General features: G+C 43.1%; 1 non-coding gene across 1 annotated transcript; it reads left to right on the top strand.

Annotated features, from left to right (window-relative positions):
* The first annotated feature begins 568 nt into the window (after positions 1–568).
* Positions 569–662, top strand: TRNAI-UAU. Its single transcript has 2 exons — positions 569–606; positions 627–662. It is a non-coding gene; the product is annotated as a tRNA-Ile (tRNA).
* The last annotated feature ends 16077 nt before the right edge of the window (positions 663–16739 follow it).

Consider the following 16739-nt stretch of genomic DNA (forward strand, 5'->3'; position numbering starts at 1 on the left):
GTGAGGCTGAACTTCACTGACCCAGCGGCCAACGCCTTTCACCGAAGGCCGTCATGAGGTTCGGTCCCACACGATCCGCGGCCCGGCTCCGTCTGTCTCGTCCCCGGAGCACGGAACCGCGCAGGCCGCTCCCGCTAGCGGCGGCCAGCTCTGCTGGGGGCGGTCAGGCCGCGCCGCTGCCGCCCGTCACCTGCCGCCGCCGCCCCGCCCCGCCCGCAGCCCCGCCCGCCCGCCGGCGGAGGGGGCCGGCCTCTCCCGCCGCCCCCACGGCCGCCTGCCCGCCCGCCCAGCGGGGAGGCCCGGGCGGGAGAGCTTTGTGCGGGCCCCGCCGCCGCCGTCGCTCGCTTCCTTCCCTTGCTCGCGGGCGCCGCCCTCCCCGAGTGGTGCAGCGCCCACCAGCTCCCTCCTGCCCTTCCCGCACCGCTACCGGGGTAGCGTGGCCCGGGCAGGGAACCGGGTCGGCCCTGGGCTGCCGCTCAGCGCGGGGTGCGAACGGGGTTTCGCTGCCCTTCCCCCGCCGGGGCCGCGCGAGCCCTTGATAAACCGTTCGGGAGGAGTTGGTGTCAGGGCTCCAGTGGCGCAATCGGTTAGCGCGCGGTACTTATACAGCAGTACAAAGCCGAGCAATGCCGAGGTTGTGAGTTCGAGCCTCACCTGGAGCACACAGCTTTTTGGGAGAGAAAACGCGCTTTTTTTGGGACTTGACGGCGCTCCGGAGGGAGGAGGACAAAAGTACCGCGAAAAATTATGCAGCCGTGGCGGCAGCGTGGGCCCCCTGGAGAGGGGCACCCCGCGGCCGGGAAGTGGCTGCCGCGGGTCGCACCGGGAGCGCCGGTGCCTCATTGCCCCGTGGGGGGGTGTGTGTGCCTACAGGGACTTGTCCCCGCTCGAGGGGGGGGCAGGTTTCACAGCACCCTGTCCCTGCACGATGACAAAGGTGTTCCTCCTCAGAGCTGCTTGTGAGGGAGAACTTGCAGGAAATAAAGGTTATTTTATACCCTATTCCGTATGGACTGCAAGTAAACACTTGACTGGTGTGATCCCCACAACCGAGTGGTGACTCCATTCCTCCATTTTGCCTCCTTTGGTGGTGACAGTCTTTGTAACTGCTCATCACCTTGGTAATGCTTTACAAATGAACACACTGTAGCAGGAAGGAAAGTAATTTCTGGTTTCACCACTTTAGAAAGGCAGCAGGGCCATAAGAAAAGGGCAGCTCCCTAATGGAGAAGGTTGCAGGACACTTCCTGGATGTTAAGGCCTAGATCTTGTGAAGTGCCCTCTGCATCCAGTCTGCTGCTTTCACAGTGCAACTCCTACCAGAAAGTTCAATGAGGCCCCCAAGGTCATGCAGCCAGAGGTGCCTCTATTGCCCAAATCAGCCCTTTATCTGTACTGCAGGCATTAACTCCCTGAAGTGCCACTTTAAGGTTTTTCATTATCCCTTCTTCTGTCTTCTGGTTACCACTTTGTCCCCTCTGAATTTTGCATTAACTTCACTGCTTTCAGTGCCAGTGTGGTAATCCCTGAAGCAGGTACCGTACTGGTATAAGGAAGTGTAAGTCAACAAGAGAGATCTATGACGTATCAAAGAGTGAATAAAATTAATCTTTTACTTGCGGTTAGTTTCATGTTTTCTTGTTCATGCTGAGATAGCCGTGTCCCAGTGCTGCGGAGTACAGACAGTACAGAGAAGTATTTGCACAAGTACTGGGAATATTAAAAAATAAAAATGCTCCTTTTGTGTAACTGGGGAAAAAAACCCCAAACCACAAATCCTCAGAAGAGGGAGAGGGATTCCATTTCTTGGACAGAGACCTCTTAAGAAACAGTGGGGACAACACTACTTCCTTTCCCTTCCACAGTGTGTCTCCAGGAACAGGCAGCAGCTACTGCACCCTCTCGCCAAGGAGGAACTGCTAGTTTGACATTTGAGCTCTTGCTCTGGTGTGCTGGGCGAGTGATTGTACAATTTCTGCCGCATTTAGGGTGCATGAAGCAGATGTTGTTGCCTCCACAGCTGTTTTGTGACGTTCCTCTGTGGTGCCAGAGAGCAGCCAGGATGTGCAGTGGGAGCATACAGTGCTGTGACCTTCTCCACAAGATCTCCTTCATCCCCTTTAGCCTTTACCTAGGCTTTTACTGATTTTTGTCTTGACTCTGGAAATAAAAGTAAAAAGAAACAAAAATTTCTACTTGAGGTGACGCTTGTTTGCGTTTCTGCCCCTCCTGATGAGCAAACACCTGTCCCTGACACCCAAAGGGCAACATATACCAAGCTGGGCATTTCACACTGAAAATCATGCTAAATCAGGACAATTTACGTGGATTTACTGGAAATCCCAGTAAAATGAGAATGTTATTTATCTAATGGCTGTTTACAACATAAAATGAACGGCTGCCAAAGCACGAGGCCTTCCTGCAGGAGGCAGGGCTGTGAGGTGAGGTGAGCCCTGGTGCAGCCGGCTGTGGGCTGGCGGTGGGGGCTCTCTTCCCACCCAGCCCATGGCAGTGCTGCAGCGGGGCTGGCACCGGGGAGGGCATGCAGATCCCGGGTGGGAAGGGTGTCCTGCTGGGGTGAGGTCAGTGATTCCGCCTCATTCCCTTCCCTGGGGGCTGCCATGGGGAGGCAGAGGAGGCGAGCCGTGTGCCCCTGGGAAGGGATGAGACTCGGACCCGGGCAGGGTTTCTCCAGGGCGTGTGAAGAGCCTCTTGTTGTGCAGTGCTGAGCTGGGCTCCAGCTTGGCCGCAGCAGCTCTCATGAGGTGAAATGAGGAGGGCCCCAGCCTGTTGCTTGCATTTGCAACTTTTTCCTGAAAATTGGGTGTCTTACAGGCTTCTGAGAAGAAAGCATCTTTTTATTATGCTAAGTTGTCTTTTTATTAGGCTTTTTGGTTCTGATTCTCTAATGCTACTTGGCAGCAGCTTATGTATAGAAACATGTATATATTTATGTATACTGGTATATGTGGGCATAAAGACACCTTCACACTATTATGGGAGAGTTCCCAATGTCTGCATGTAAGCACTAGCTTATTTTCTAAATCTTTAGTGTAGCCACGTGATATATTTGGAAAACACCTGTGTGTGAGGGATGCAAAGTGCCAGCTGCACTGTGATCTCGGGAGAGGTAATCCCTACTTCCGTCTTCCTCCTCTTCCCCAAATAGTAATGTGGTTCACCTGTGCCTCATTTTCCTTTTGGAAGCCACCTGCCAGAGCTTGTGCTCCTTCCCTGAGCCACTGCTCAGTGTTCATCACTGCCCTTGTAGGTGGTAGCCAGGGGAGCCCTGGTCTCAGCCTGCTGTCACCTGGCAAGGGGCTTTTATGGGCCCTGGATGCTCCTGGAAGTGCATTCAGGAGGAAAGACTTCGCCATGGTGAGTCTTCCACTCTGCCTGGCTTATCTAGGGGCCTGCCTCTTTTGGCCTCTGTGTCTCTGTTACTTTGCCTGATGTGGGTGGCATGCTTGCAGGCTTGGATCTCCCAAACTCTGAAATTCTTCCAGAATTCGTTATAAAAAGGTCTTGCTTCTTAAAATTTGTGTTGTATTTTGTTAAATGTTGAGTATGGACTATGAGTGCTCTACAGGCTTATTCTGCCTGCTCTGAGTTCCCACTGGCTATAGAAAGAAAGAAGGCCTGCATATAGGTATAGCAAAGCTTGATGTGTGCTGCTTATTGATGGAAGGAGAATTTTCAAAGATGTAGCTCTTGCCTGATCTTGGAGGACTAATAACGATCAGGCTAGGGAGCAGGGTTTGTGTTTATCCCTGTATGATCCTGCTCAAACAAGGAGTCCCACTGCAATGGCAGGTGTAGGATTAAAAAGGAAAGGCTTGTGCAGGCTAGATCGTCCTGATGCTTATTTCTATGAGTGGCAGCTCTTGTCTCCGGCATGTTAGTACAGTTGTGATTGTGAGGTTCTGAAGTGTTTGCTTAAATTAAGTTACTTTAAATATAAAAGTTTGTAACTTTCCCTGATATTAAGGGTTGCATATCCTAAAAAATTCCTATCAAAGGATTGGCCTACCTAATATTTTATTCAAGTCATAAGGACTCGGCCTACCTAATTGTTATGAAATCAAAGTAATAAATACTTACAGTCTTTGCAAATAGTAAACAGCCGATGAATGTCTGCTCTTTATAGCTTTTTTCCAATAGATGGCACTGTGATCCCACAGAGCGAAAAAGACTAAAGCAAAACATTCCCAGACGTCCTAAAAATAGAAACCACTTGCTGAATGCTCTGTTGTGCACTGCAGAGAACAATAGGCCAAAATTCCAAAGGTTGCTTAGAAAACAAAGTCCGCTGGAGGTATAGATGCATTTTGCTTTTGTTTTGGGTTCCACCACCACCTTTGTTTGTCCTTTGTATGTAACATCTTGAGGACTTTTCTGAAATGAAAGTCTCTTGATCTGTTGTGTTTGGAATGACAGAGGTGAATGGGGTGTATCGTGTTTTTTTAAGTCTCTGTGAATTCAGTGCTGTGTCATTCCAGTGTAGCAGGCCTGACTTAGTCTCTTAAACAAATTTTTTGCAGAATTGCTGGTATTAGAGGTTTTCATTCAGGGCTGCCTGAAGTCCAGGTGGCTGCTTCCCACTGTGCAGGGAAGGCTATGGTGGCTGCTGTGGAGGTAGTGGGCTTGGAAACAGTAGTTGGGAGGAGAGGAATGAAGTGTAGGTGCTTGCAAACTGTATAGGCTAACTCTTTGAAACCAAATAGAAATATTCTGCTTTTGTGGAGGAAAGATAAGGGTGGTGAGAAAAGGAGAAAAAAAAAAGTTCACATGGAAGCCTCCTTGGGGAAGAGAGGGGCTGAGAGATGAGGGGACAGTGCGGCTGATGCAGCTGATAGAAGGTGAAGTGAGAAGAACTTGTAAGAGGAGTAGAAAAGCAAGCTCACAAAGAGAGACTTCATGCACTACTCTCTGAAATTGGTGAAGGAGATGCTATAAGGAGGGAAGAAGAATGAAAGAGGGTGTGGACACAAAGAAGGAGAAAACAGGGGAGTCCAATAGAAGAACACAGATAAGGAAGTTTTTAAAAAGAATTTAAAAAAAAAATCCTTCTTCCTGGCTATAGCTACATGAATGTGCTGCCTAGGGCAGTGAAAAACAAATGAGTAAGTGTTAGCTAGTCAAGCCAACCTAAGATGGAGTTGCTGTAGAAAACAAATTGGCCTGTATGTTTTGCTTGAGCAAATAGAGAAGTCAAGAGGCAGGTTTTTCTTCTCTGTTTTGAGTGGTTACTTTAGTGTGGCAATATAAGAGACCCCTTGGTCTCTCTAGGGTTTGAAGCTGGTGTTAGGAGGGTAAGAGAGCTCAGCTTTCTGGTTTGGAAAAGGAAGGAAATGGACAATCAGTCCTGGATTCTGTGCCCATTTAATTTTCTTGCTTATGCTGAGTTTGCTGAGTTAGGCTCTGCTTGTAAGGTGGAAAAAGACTCTTGGTTTCTTCAAATAGTTTTGGTGCAGCCTAAATATTTAAAACCTTGGAGAAGTCTCAAAATACAGCAAAACAAACTAAACCAAACCCGGAGGAAGAACAAGCTGGGGAAGTGGCTGAAATGGAAGGGAGTAGTCAGAGAGTCTGTAATTATGAATTTTGGGGAAGGGATGCTCCCTTGAAGTAGTCAGTACAGGCTCAATTGCCTACTTTAGTTCAGAGATCTATATACATGGGCTAGCACATTTATGGCAGTGTGAAGAAATACTTCTGGAAATTTTACTGTATGTATAAGAAAACACACATAGATTGTGGAAGAAGATAAAGCAATAATTTTAAAACCTGTCTTCTGAAAATAGAGTGGAAAATTCTTAAGAGGCAATTGTGCTGGAAGTCATGTGCCTGCATTGTGTAACTTAGAGACTTAGATGGTTCACCAGTTTTGTGAAGAGAAGCTGTCAATAAACATGAACATTCAAAATCAGTTGCAAGTTCTCAGAGTCAGTTGACTTCACTGCTTGCACTTATTTTCCATTTATCCTACCCACTGAGATGGGGATGAGAGTTGATTAACTATGCCTCTTAATTTTGGGCACCATTTATATTCTGTGTAAAGAAGGATATACATCTGTCTTTAAGGAAAGACACACCACACTTGTGCCAGCACATTTAAAAGCCATTTAATATTGAAAAGCTCTTAACAATGCAAGTTTATGTGGCTTTGTCAGTGAGCTGTGTTCCTTTTTTTTTTTTTTAATTGTTGTGTCACTTAGAAGGGAAAATATGTCTCTCTCAGGGCTTAGGGGAATTTTGTAGGAAACTGATGCTGGATTTGAGGGTGCTTTTGAGGGTGTCTGTATTAAGTGCCTAGATCCAGGTTTGGGAAGTTAATCTCTTTCATGCTGTGGGCCACTCTGCCTCTCTCCTAACCTTGCTTCTGCCCCACATTCCCCCTCATGGGAGGGACTCAGCCTTGAAAGCTAAAGGGTTGCCTTGAAGCTGGCACTGTTTTAGGGAAGGTGAACAGCATCCCTTCAGATGCTTCCCTCCCCACCAGCATTTCCCCATACTCCCAACTGCCTCCTGAGGAGTTCAACTCATCTCCCACTTTGGTCAAGTGCTCTAAGGGGTTTGCACTGCGACAGGACATCCACACCAGTTGCTTTGTCTCGATACAGCTGTGATTGTGCTCCTGTAAATCCCTGATGAGTGGCAGGAAGTGCTGCACTTTCTGGGGTGCTCAGGAGGGGCTACATGGATGAGGATGGCTGTAGGTGCTTGCAGCTCAGGCCAGCTCAGTGGCCAAAGCCCTTTGTGTCCCTGACACCTCAGTAGTGCTTGTTCTTGCTTGAGACTTGCAAAGTCAGTTAAGCTTAGTGGCTGTGTCCTGTTGAGATCAGTGCCAGTAAAAAGTGCTTACATTCAGACCTGTTGAGATTTATAGCTGCTTGCATATGTATCGTGTGTATTTAATGCTCTAATAGCTTTGAAAATTTGACTCCTAGTATTGAATTGTTTGCAAGGCCTATAGTAGCTGCCACATGTTTAAAATACTGCTGTGACAGACAGATGTATCTGATTGTGTCTGTCATTCTTATTGAGCTGTCCTCCACCTGCAGTGTAACCTAGCCAAAAAAATACTGGTGTTTATTACAATAAAGGAAATGCTTGGTTATGCTACTATTTCTCAATTTCTTAACTTTGAATTTTTCTTTTTTCTGGAATTGGAGACTTTTGCTTCATTGTGGGTACTAGGAGTGCTATTGTGTATCTTTGTGTTTGAGGGCAAATATCTTTAATTGAAAAACAGGGTAATTATCTGTAGGTTCCTAATAACTGTATCCCTTTGACAGAATTCTTGTAACACTTGGACAAATTTTTAGAGCTGTTTAGGGATGCCTGCCTGATGTTGGTATTTCTCTGCCTGATTCTAAGCATCTGGCTGTTGTAAAGGATATCTAGCAAACAGAACCTCTTATTGTAAATGTAATGTATTTGAAGTGTTCTTGCAGGAGTAACCTCTGTCATCCGAGTTCTTGCAAAAGTAGAAGCCAACCTGTCAATGAATCAAGATTGAAGTGACCGTTTTTTAAATGTAGTATTAATGTATAATATGAGTGGGTACATTTTCACTGAGTTCTGTGAATTTGCTTCATGTTCCGTAAGAGGATAAAGTTTGGCCCAAAGTAATGGGAAGCTTATGTCTGGCTGCAAGGAAACCAGGAAATTTATGGGGCTTTAAAGTATGACCCACTGCAATATTCAGTATGTGTGATTTTTGGCATGATTCAGCAGTAAATACTAGTTGAAAACAGAAGCACAAATTATAGGGTAAATAATTCAGACCAAAAAGAGGCCTGCTTATGCATACATGGTAAAGGAAATGGAAACAGAACCACAAAATACAATTGCTGGGAAGGACACCAGCAGTCTGGAACGGTCACTGTTAAAACTGTGGAAATGATCTTCCTGGATGACACCTGAAATGAGAGGGGCATAATGATCTCCTTTGTATGGATTTGTGTGCGCTGACCAGTAAATTGTGAGAGGCTGCTGCATTTGGCAGTCATCATTTTGGAGAGGACTTTCTGTTCCATGGCCACTGGGTGGGAGGATATAATGGGCACAACGCTCCTTCGGTCCTTCATCTAATAAATGTCTGTGACTTGACTTTTAAAAGCTTTTTTTCTTGCTTTTTAAAATTTTTTAATTTTTTTTTTTCTTTTTCATTGGTAGAGGTACCATGCACTGCAAAAAGAGAACTTTGTACCAAATTGTTTTTCTGATCTTTCCCTTTGCATTTTATTTATTATTGAAATAGACAGCTTTGGCTGCTGGCATAAAGCAGCACTTGGTTCCTACTCTAAGCATAGAGAGCCACCCAAGCAATATTCCTGCATGCCATTTGATAACATTTTTACCTTCTGGTAAAAAATAAAAAAAAGTAGCCAAAGTAGTCCAACAGATGTGTTTGGCTGGCACTGTGGCAGAGTGATTTGGCTTCCATTTGCCTCATTTGGAATGAGGAGTACCAGGTTCCTTCCACAGGTGAGAGGCAAATGAAGGCAAATAGCAGAATGAACCGTTAGCACAGTAAATTCCTTGCTTGGACATCTTTTAATTGTTCTTAGAGGATAGATTGCCTTGGCTTGCTGTATAGCAGGCTTTTCACAACTGGGATGGGGTATTACTGGTGTGTGACCTGTAGAGTCAGGATCCAAGGAGGATAGCCAGCAGCACTCATGGGATGTGATGCATGGTGAGCTGTTGCTTCAAGATTGCTTCCTTGTGTTGTGCTATAATTCGAAAACTACAATTCCTTGATGTCTCCAGTGAGTGCTGGTTTGAAATACACATTGGACTGTATTTAATTTTTATGTGAAATATTTCTACTAATGAAGTTGTTTGTTTTCTCAGGAAGCTCATCCATGGTATAATGGGGTGCAAATTCCTGTAACTTACTCTGTTAAATGACTGCTGGACAATATAAGAAATTGGGGTTTAAGGGTCAGTTCAGAAAGCAACTTAGACCACAAGTTTCCAACAACAATTGTGGTTTGGATACAGTTGAAATAAGAACACATCTAAATTCAATTGTACTTGCATTGGCTAAGTAATAATCTCAGAGAAGATGTGAACAATAGGCATTGGAGACTAACAATTCATATCCTGAAAGAAAATTATAACTGATACAGACAAAGTGGGGAGAAAACTGGTAGTGATTACTAACTATGAAAGTGCTGGTCTGAGCTGTCTCACTCAATAAATAATCCTGCAGGGGTATTAGCAGCATTAGTAGAAGTAGCATTTTGCCATCTGGCTTGGCTTCTGTGGGAGGTTTGGAAAAATAAAATAAAATACCACTGTTAGTGGAACTGCATCCATTGAAATAGTAGGAGAGCTTGGCCCTGCCTTTTCGTGTTCCCATTCATTGTGTGCTGTACGTTCTGTGCTTGGATCTCATGTGATCATTTGATTCTGCAGATATTTTCTTGATGTTCATGGACCACACCAATGGTCTGTGAAGTCCTAGTTGGTGGTCAGTTCAAGTTACCATGCATCAGTCTAGCTGTGCTGGTGGTTTGCAGGAAACCTTGAGGTGACTTCAGACCTACAAACCTTTGTCCTGTAGGATTGATGGCTGCAGCTTCGAGCTCGTGTTTCCCATTTCACTGTGCACAAAAAAGCCCCTCTGCTTTCTGCCTCTTGTGTAATCAAATCTATGACTTTAACTGTTCCTTGGCTTGGAATTGTAAACATGAGCATTGATCTGGCAAAAATGCTTCTTGCTCATTCTTTACTGAATGGGTATTTATGAGCTACTCTGACTAAATGAGTCTTTGCTGTAGCTCAGTGTCCCTGTGACTGTTTCCCACGTGTGCTGTTTGTGTCTTGTGTTACTGATAAGCTCTTCTCATCTTATGTCTGTGTTAAACAATGTAAACATTCACAAGTTATCAACTAAAGTGTAAAATGCCAGCATACTACATCTCATCTTTTTGACTGACTTTTTCCTAAAATTTCACTGTCTTCATCTTTTAAGAAAATGAAGCTGAGGATGAACATTTAAATCTCTGAGCAAAGGCTTTTTTGCATCTTCTTAGTGCTTCTACTAGAACTAAAACCATCTTGAAATATGTGGTTGAAAGTATTCCTTGGTGTGTGATTTGTACCATAATCAAACTGACAGACATCAATGGAGCACTTACAAGTTTATGCTTGGAATTAAGTCCAGTAAAATGCTTCTGGAATCTCCTGGTAATTTCCTTTTATCAATGTAAGTGATGCAGCATGAATCTATTATAATTACTGTGAAGCTGCACCAAATTAGATGGTATGATTGAGGCTTGAATTTTTCCAGTGGATGTTTTGAGGAAATGAGAGATGGTAACAAAGAGGGAGGCTGTGTAGCATTCATCATTTGACAAGTTTGTCCCCCTGCACACAGAAGAGACCTATTTCTTCTCTACAGTGTTGCCCATTAAATTGCTTACAATCTGTTCAAAGTGATTATAACAACTACTGTCATTGAGTAGTGATATATTATAATTCTGTTCTTGCTTCAGTGTGAGGCATAGACAAATCAGGCTTGTACTGTTAAGCATGTGTATCTGGTAAAGCTGACTGAACTCAGTGCTGTGGCTCACACACTTGATTTGGTACACTGAGAGAAACTGAGGTCCACGTCCACTCAGCTAAGCAGAGTTGTTTCAGATTTATACAGGAACAAAAATATCTGGCATGCACTTTAAAGAGTTTATCCTGATGCAACACTTTGTCTCATTTATCTGAGAAGTGCTAATCAAACAGCAGAGCACAGGACATGAATGTCAGACTGCTTCATGGGTGGTAGTTGTGCATGACAGCCTGGGCCACAGGAGAGCTCTGTACACCCACCTAAATTTAGTTACCATGGCTAATGTAGGTCACAGTGAAAATGACACTGTGGTACTTTCACAGCAATTCTTCTGAGGTATTTTTTTTTTCTCTTTAGTGACTTTTGCTATATGAAGGACTTTGGTGTGGCCCACAGCTGAAAAATCCTGTCTCTTGGCCAATGAGATGAATTTGTGCAGTTACAGCAGGCTGTATCCATCACTTGGAAAGGATGAATTTTTATTTCATGACTAGATATGGAGAAATAAAAAAACAAGGAAAAATATGGACTTGGAGTTTCCCAAAAGGTCAACCACCTCTGAGTGTAGTCCTGAAACACCAGCCCAGTCTGCTGAAGGGAAAGGTGTGCACCCTGATGCGCAACTTTGCCATTTTGCATAGCCAGGGGAAGCTGCAAGCTTGGATGTCCTATTCCAGATTTGTCACTAGTCATGAAACATTACTTTTGGGGCCTGCTGTTGACAGAGAACCTTCTCCAAGGCTGTGGTGCAGCTCTGTGGGCAACAAATGGGAACACTGATTATTACCAAGAGTCGAGCAGCCATCCCACTCGAGGGAAATACAGATGCTGTACTTGAATACATTTGACCTTGTATCTGTAGGCACAAATTCTCGATCCAAAAATGTGGGTTACTCATCCTCAAGTTGATCAGATTAAACATGTCTAACTAACTGCTTTGACTGCTCAAAAGCCTGTGCAACTCAAACAACAATTAGACCAGTCAGACAAGCAACTTTCAGCAGATGGCAGCATTGCACTCTGTAACTTCCTTTTTCTGACAGTGGTTTTGCAACTCTGGGCTACTTGGGTTGGTTGGGCACTGCCAGCTAAGCAACAATCCAAACCCACTTCTAAAATGTTTTGAAATACAGGTCTTAGATTATGATAATTTGGTATTGTTTCAGACTCGGGGGTTTCATATGGAAGATACCTCTGTGCTGCATAAGAAAATATGCTAAAAAGACAATTGCGAGTACAACTAAATCTTTCTGTTAACGGTCTAAGTAACTGCTTTGAGACAGAGGAAGGCTGTTTGATAAAACTGTTCTTTGCAAAAATATTAGCAAATTCCTTAAAGATGTAAGAGTTCAAAGTGGAACCATGAGTGGGGAGCTTGTAAATGACTTCCTGCATTTAGTCCTTAAAAATACAACCCCCTCCCATTCTTTCTTTAGAAAAAAATATGCTGACTTTCCTAATGCTTTTTGTACTATGCCTTTTAAACACCGTGCAGCCTGATATTGGAGTCCATACCATATTAGAGGCAGACATACAAGTGAACATACCCTTGTTAGAAGTTATCACTCTTTTGACAGTGTTCAAAGGTTAGGATGCAGTGGTTAATTTCTGTCTGTGATTACTCAGTTAAGAATATTGCTTTGTATACAAAGCACATGTTTGATTGTGCGTTCAATCTGGTTGATTGGAGAGGTTCTTCCCACCTATCCCATCTTCACTGTTGATTTGTCAGAGTTCCAGGGAGACTGTGGAGGAAATGAAAGCTGTTCCTGCTACAAAAGGAAAGGGCTCTATACAGAGGCCTCTTCAGAAAAAACACTTCTACTTCCAGATAGTGATCTGTCTGTGCTGTACTGCTCTATACATAATCCTAAAATGCATAAGAGATTTTTTTTGGTGTGTATATTCTCTTAGGGAGAATATAATGCTATTCTTAGGTTTGGCACAAGTTGCAGTTTGAGTGCTGCACTGCAACCAGCTAGCACTGATGTAAATGACAATGCTAAACACAAAGCTATAATAAATAGAAACTAGGTCAGCCACTGCAGCCATTCAGAAAGAGGTTAAAAACCATACTTCTCTTGCCATTCAAACTTGCAGTTTGTTGGGTGGAAACAAGTATATTAATATCAATGAAGTTAGTGGTCTCTTTGGGAAGCTTTATGCACCTGATTCAGAGTTTTGCTCAGAGTGGAAGGAACTTTCAGACTTTCTCTCTTCTTTCTTTTTTCCCGTGTAGAACAAAATAATGGTATAAGTAAGCAAAAGTTCAGACTGATTCATTTGAGTTACACTCCAGTACTGTTCTGCCTTTTGTCATGCAAGTGAACTGCAATGGGACTTTTGACTTCTGGGATTTTTTTAGTCAAATTAGAATACTGCAGGTACCAGAGTAGTTTGCTGAGATGAATGGTTTCTCTGCTAGATGCTGTGTGGATGTGACTAGCTCGGTATTCTGAAAGCTTGGAAGAAATTAAGCATATTCAAATCTCACTTGTATGGGAGAATGTCAGGAGCATCAGCATCATGGGAACTGGTGTTTTGAAGTTAGAGTGCTCCTCATTCCTGTCACATCCTTAGAAGGTGATCTGATGATTAGAGTGAGTCTAATGCACACTTGCTTTTCCCCTCAAACAGCATGGAGGCATTGGTGAACATGGCTTGTGTGTTGTGGAGTAGAAATGTGTAGCAGTGGACTTTTCTGCCTATCCGGATTCCCGTTGCAACTTGAGCAGAGTAGTGGGAAGTGGAACTAGTTTCCTGTCTTCATTATTGGCTAAAGGGAGCTTGCATAAGCCTGTTTAAAACAAAAAGCAAAAGCAAAACAAACAAGGTTAATATTGCAGGAGGAAGTCCTTTGAAAATACTAGTAAAAGTAGTATTTTATCCTTAAGGGCATACTGAGAGACCTGGGATTCACTGCCATGTGTGGATATACTGTGAAAGGGTATCACTGGGTATCTTTCATCTTGTCACATTTTAAAGCGGTGGTGTGAAGATTTGGGATACTTTGAGTAATGCATTACTTTCTGATCCCTACAGTTAAAGACGTAGGTTTGTTGTGTTCTCATGCAAGGGAGCAATGTGTGCTTTGTAAAAAGCAGTCAGGATTGTTTCTCTGGTGTAGTAACCTCCCCCTCCCCCAGAACAGGGTGGGGAGAGAAGCTTTCCACTGCCCTTCCAAAGGTCTAAGCCAAATAAATGTCTGGAGGTTTTTTGGTCTTGGAATTAAATCAGACCATCCATCTGCCTTGTCTGTTTGGGTATTAAGTTTGTGACATAAGTCACTCTTTCTAAGACAGCATTCACAGGTCACTTCAGAGTGTTGCGTAATTTTTCTTTTTTTTTTTTTTTTTTTTAAATGAGACAGAAGGACTCTTAAAAAAGCAAAAGGCAACAAAGAACCAGACAAAATGGGAAACCCCTCTAGCCACAGAAGTGAGGTCTCACTTTGACAGATTTTTCCTGCCAGCTACATGTACTGTCTTCCTTTGAGCAGTTCTGGGGAAGGCGGCTACTTTGGGTGGTGTCTGCTCCTGGAATTTTATCTGTAAGAATGTCTTTCACTATGTGTTGCTCTGGTCTTTCAACAGCCTTTTATATCAGGAAAAGTTGCACCACAGCAAGAGTAGATTTAATGGTGTATTAATTTCTGGTGTCACTTTATTTAGACTGCGGAGCATATCCTGAATTTGAGATAAAAGCTTAAAGATGAAAAGAACCTTCCTCATCTGTAGTATGTTCTTACCTCTGCTTTTTCAGCATTGATTGATCATATTTTCATATTTTAAGTAAATATTGGATTTTCTGACTCTGGTTTCGCAGAGTACATTATAAACAGCTTAAATAATCTTGTTTATCTTTGAGATACTGAGCAACACTTTGCAAATGAGTAGAATGTGAGGATATGTTGAAATTGCCGTGGGTGATGTAGTAATCAGGGACTGTTCCAGGGGGTTTAGAGGATACTTACCCCATACCGTGGTGGAAGTTCTGGGTGTGTAACTGAATGTGGAACATGAGTTCTGTGTGGAACACTCAGCATTCAGGGGTTATATACTGTCAGTATGTCAGGAGATGCCATCACTTCCCTCCTTAATACTCCTAATGAATTAATTTGTGGTTTTGGTGGGCTTTTTAATAGCAAATAAGCTTGCAGGCTTTTTAGGTAAAGAATTTGATCTTTGTTTGCCAGACTTTATTTCTTAGGTGATTGTATCATTCTTGCCTATGTTTCCTGAATACAAAGTAAGTGTTGCTCACTTATGTGTTCAAGAAAACAGAATAAAAGATGTTTTTTCATGTGTTACATCTCTGTGATAGTTATTTGCATACTGTATACATTTTAGAAGCAACCTATTCAAATAGCTGTGTAAACCATTCAGAAAGACACCTTTAGGATCTGCTTTTACAGTGCAGATAATTTAGGAATTGTTACTTTTTAAAGGATTAACGTCTTTAAGAATGTGCTTTCTAAAGAATTGCTTTTGTTTTCAAAGTGGGACAAAGTCGACTGGCAGGCAGGCTTTCAAAGCATCTCAGTTCTGGTGTACTTTGGAACTTGCCTGAAGAAATGATTTCCTGACCTGTACAGCCAACATTTCTTCAAAATAAGACTTTTAATAGCCTGCTAGGAAAACTCTCTGCAGTGTTTGGAAAAAGGAGAGAGCTTTATATCTGCTAAAACAGAGAACTGGGCTGGTAACTTTAAATATGATTAACACGCTGAAATTGGACAAATAGCATCACAAAACTCAAAACGTGTTTTGTCTTTAAAGAGAGCAAATTATGGCATTCTGGGATTTTTTTTTTTTTGCTGTATATTTGTGTACTGGTTTTGGCTGGGATAGAGTTAATTTCCCCCACAGTGGCTAGTATGGGGCTATGCCATGTTTTGGAAAAAATTAACGATTTAATTAATTTAACAAAAAAAAATGTTTTGGAAAAATGAAACACCTTTTTGCAGGAAGTGTTTAATGCCATGAGGAGGAAGGACAAGGTTTGTGGACAGAGGTTGTGCCTCTGTAGTTGGGTTGGTAGAGCTGGTAAGAGCAGCCAAGCTTTGAGGTGCATGAGGCCAGGTGCCTGGATGTGTGTGGGAAGTGTTGGGCTGCTGAGCTAAAGGGGGAAGGTCATGGGTCAGATCATCTGTGAGAGGGGCTGTCTCCTGCCTTTGGAGCAGAAATGACCCTTGACACAGAGCAGTACTACTGAGGAAGGAGCTCTTCTGGTGTGGGAAAATGTTCCAACACGTGGAAAGGTGTGCAGCTTCTGTTTGTGGCTGAGGAAAAGGTGGGAAAGCTGGGGAGACATTGCTGCACCTTTCTCGAGTGGGTGGTGTAGTATCCAGTCCAGTTGAGACTTTTACTTTCCAGGATTACTGCTCAGTGGAATAGCATGAAGTTGTGATGTAATATATGAACCAATGTTATTTATATGTTACAGAATGAGGAAATCTAAAAGTTTTTAAAAACATCTGTATTCCACTCAGGTTGGATGGAATCAAAGAAATTACTTATCCCGTTTCATCTGCAGCAAGAAAACTGTAATAATCACAGATGGAAGGGTCTGGTTGGGGCTCTGACTCTGTGTACAGGAATGATTTCTGTTTCACCCTCAGTGAGAGATGAAGTATAGGAGTGTTTCATTTTTCAAACAGGACAAACGATAACCACATGGAGAGGATCAACCTTCAAGTCTTAACTTTCAGCTAAAGCTGTAGGTCAGGCTTTTTTCTGTGGTCCTTGTCTTATCTGCAGACATTTTCTTTTAGTTGGCTGTTCTAGCTCTCTGCTGTAACTTCCCACGAATATTTCACAGATTTAGCTTATAGCATCCCTTCAAAATAAAGACACAATATTCCCTTTTTGCTGATAGGGAGGGCACAAAAAGCAAAGGGATCTTTGTTTCTTTGGAGTCAGGTATTTAGCATTTTAAACTCTTCTTGGTAAGAAGAAAGCAAGAATAAAACAAAGTATTTGCTTTAATGATTTTTTTCTTATTACAGTTCAATAATCCTTCACTTTTGTTATGCTGCAGCCTGCAGTTGTACATAAATGTTGCAGTGGGAGTAAGAATGACAAAAGTAATATTTATTATTCTAGAAACATAGGCTTTTAAAGTTGTTCTTGGACAACTGCTTGCATCTTCTGAAAGA

Source organism: Corvus cornix, chromosome 3 (genome assembly GCF_000738735.6).
Source record: "Corvus cornix cornix isolate S_Up_H32 chromosome 3, ASM73873v5, whole genome shotgun sequence".
NCBI lineage: Eukaryota > Metazoa > Chordata > Aves > Passeriformes > Corvidae > Corvus > Corvus cornix.